Genomic DNA, 3,612 nt, shown 5'->3' on the forward strand with positions numbered 1-3,612 from the left:
GGAACAGGTCCTCCCACTCATCACCTAGACTGGAATCCTTCCTTTTTCAACAGAACTAGAGTTTGGCAACAAGTTCATCATATTCTTGGCCATTCAGAGAAATCTATCATTTTTTTAAATTATTTATGCATTAGGCGCAGGGCCTCACTACGCAGCGTGGATTCCTAGTGATCCTCCTGTCTTAGCCGCCCCGTGCTGGGATTACGCTGTGCACCACCAGGCCTGGTTGCAGTGGCCAGCGTGGCACAGGGCAGGCCCAGCATGCAGTGCCAGGGCTCAAACGCTGCTCCTTGTGCCTACCAGGCAGGTGCTTAGACCAACAAGCTATCTCCTTGGCCCAAAATCCATCATTTTATACTTTCCCAAAAGGCACAATAAATTCCAAATGTACTAAAATATTGCATATCCTTAAACATAGGATGACTGAATTAAAAAATTAATCATATCCCTTGATGAGGAATAATTTCTCAAATGAACTCAGAGTACAAAATGTAAAATTAAGCATCTTAACTACCTAGATATTTAAATGTTTTCTGGCCTAGAAATCAAATTCACAATTATAGGCAAAGTTTATTGTAAAATAGTTGTAATAGATATTACAAAAGAATATCTTTGTTCCCTAAAGAAAAAATATGTTAATTTATAGACATCCTGAATATACCAAAGAGTAGATGCCATGAATAAGCAAATCTCAAAGTAAGTAATGCTAACATATATGCGTGTGTGCTCAAATTTCTCAGTTATTAAGGAATCACACACAAGGTTAGATGCTGCTGCTGCTGAACGCAGGAGGAAGCACAGACCCTCGGGGTGCCTGGTGGCTGGTGGGGATCGCTGGCCACCAACTTGGTCTAGCAGTTCGGTGAGGTGTTGCTACAGCTGGGGACCTCCTTTCCACAGTCCATCCCAGAGAACTGACCTGACAGTACTGCATTTCATGAGCATGTGCATATGAATCAACAGAGGAAAAGCTAAGAGAGTGTGGAGCATCGTCAACCATAGCAGCACTCTGGGTAGGCCCCGCACACGCATGGAGACTGTTGCTAAGTACTCCGATGTGGATGTGCAATTGAGCGTGCCCTGGAGTCTGAGGCCTCACACGGTGCTGGGGGCTGCTCAGTGGGAGCCACTTGCACGGCACCACCGAGGTCTCTGGTTGCGGGCACCACTTAATTAATAAAAATATTCATAGACATAATCATTTTAATACAGGGCTGTAGTGCATTCGGTTGGATTATTTTTAATTATTTTCCATGGATGCTTTGGTCACCCTACCCATAACTTTTAAAATACAGAATAAAATTTAGCAGCAGCAGTGAAAGCAAGCTGCCCTTAGATCTGAGGCTCGCCCTCTGTGAGGAGCACTGGGGGTCTCCAGGGTCTCATTAGCAAGCCTCGGCCTCCGGCTATTCATGGTCAGGCCCAGGGACATCCACATCCTGGTTGGTCCTGCTGGGGCTTTAGCATTGCCACAGCCTGTGCCTGTCCCTGTGCTTGTCTCCACTGACCATCCGTCACCCTCAGAATGAGGAAGCGACAGCAAACCCCATGACATCAGGGAGGGCAGGGCTGGAGGGGTGCTCAGCTCTCCCCGTCTTGTGGGCTGCTGCCTGATGTTTGGTTTTAATTTCCCCGGTGGCTTAACACTGCAAGTGGAGGGCAAGGAGCAGAATTAAAGCAAGATGCACATCAGGAACACAGCTGGCGAAAGCTTGCTGCAGAGCCGGCAATGTGCCAAGAAGGAGGACGCTGCAAAGCGGACATAGCACAGATTCCGTCCATGAAAGTCCGGCTGAGAATTTCCCTCTTGCCTGTGCACATCCATCATTATTGTGCGAAATGTACAGCGGGCCCTGGGGGAATTTCTCATGGGCCAGCCCCTGGCTGCAGCTCCCATGACCTCTGTCTGCTGTGCATGCTGTTACTCGCCAGCTAGAGAGAGGTCCAAGCCCTGGAATTCCCCTTGCAAGCCTCTCCTAGTGGGCACCTCTGGCCATGCAGGGTTCACTTCCTGGCCTCTTGGAAACAAGGATCGTGTGCCATTTGGGGCTCCTTCAGAACTTCAATTTCTGATTCACCCCATGAGGCTCAGGAAATAATTGTGGAATGAGTGAGTTTATGTTCACATTGAGTCGCTAGAAAACCAGACAGAGCAAACAGGCCAGTTATCAGGATCCACTGCCCGTGCTAGGCCCTTAAGCCTGCTTTTCATCTGTGGAGTGGAGAAAGCAAGGCACCAGGACTTCACAAGGGTGTTGAGAAAAGCAATTTAAATAATATCCATGAATCACACCACACTCGGTAGTAAATGTGTTCTTACTTCTCACAGCTGAGTGCAAACCCACATGATAGTGTTGCTTTTTGTAATGTGGCATCACATATAATTTTTTGCTCAAATTCCAGTAATTACAGGAATGTTCAGTTCTGGGGAACTTGTTTGGATGAAGGTATTTGCATCATCATGTTTTGGGAAAGAAGCCCCTAGACCAGAAGTTTTCCATAGAACCTTCTGGGAACCACAGAGGTAATTATAAATTACCTTAGTGGCTACATTAAAAATGCCATAAGGGGGCAGGCGAGATAGCTCAGTGGACGAAAGCACCTGCATAGGCAAGCTTAGGCAAGTGCAGGGACTGCAGTTCAATCCCTGGCACCACCTGCTGTGCCAGCCCCATCCCCAGGGCTGAGCTGGCCAGAGTCCTGGCATACTGGCAAACACCTGCAATCCCACCTCTGGGGAAGCTGAAAGCAGGAGAATCACCAAGAGTCCAAGCTGTGTAGTGAGACGCTATAACAGTCAAATACACTATAAATAAATATAATTAATAAATAAAATGCAACAGACAGAGGTCAAATTAATTTTAATGTTATCTAGCAAAATACTATGAGCCAGTGTGTGGCATTATAAGAATTTTTATAGGATAATCAGCACACCTTTTTCTCACGTCTTTGAATCCTTAACATGATTTACATCTGTAGCACATCTTGGGCTTCAAGTCATGTCTCTCCGCTCAGCAGCTCTGCAGGGCTCCCAGCTACCACAGTGGACCGGATAAATCCGCACGGCACCCAGAGAGACTGTCCGAGCAGCCCACAGATGCGCCAAACGCAACTGCTGAGCCGGCTGCGCGTTCGTAACCTGGGGGCTAAGAGTAAGACCTCTCTGTTGACAGTGTCCTCTAGTATTATTCAAATCGGTTAATTCTCCTTTTTAATTAAACTTTATATATTATTTATTATTCTCATTTCACTTAATCACGTTAAGCTATCTTAGTAAGCAGTAGGATTCTTGGTAAAAGAAGGAAAATGAATCTCCTTTACAATAGGTATAATTTTAACTATTTGTGCTCGTGTGGAGGGCGCTTTGTTTCCTCACACCTCATAGTCCTGGCGTTTATTCTTCAGCATAGGATCCTTGTCTTCAAGCAGCGGGCACGTAGGAAATAAGTGAAGCAATTGAACTTTATGACTTAGAAAGTTGTCGTGAATGACATAAACTAGTAAAATCCATGTGAGTATCTTTCCACGGGCAAAATGCATGATCTTGATGGGCGTTCTGACTCAGGATTCTAAGCATACAAACTAGAGTGTAACGTGGGGGCAGGGCAGGGG

At 46.1% G+C, this 3,612-nt stretch overlaps 1 protein-coding gene across 1 annotated transcript in view; it reads left to right on the top strand.

Moving 5' to 3' along the window:
* The window catches only part of LOC105743497 (olfactory receptor 2T27-like), an 11,277-nt gene that overhangs the window by 6,037 nt on the left and 1,628 nt on the right, over nucleotides 1-3,612 (top strand). The gene's annotated exons all lie outside the window — the stretch shown is intronic.

Source organism: Octodon degus, unplaced genomic scaffold, assembly GCF_000260255.1.
Source record: "Octodon degus isolate 3935 unplaced genomic scaffold, OctDeg1.0 scaffold00129, whole genome shotgun sequence".
NCBI classification, from domain to species: Eukaryota; Metazoa; Chordata; class Mammalia; order Rodentia; family Octodontidae; genus Octodon; species Octodon degus.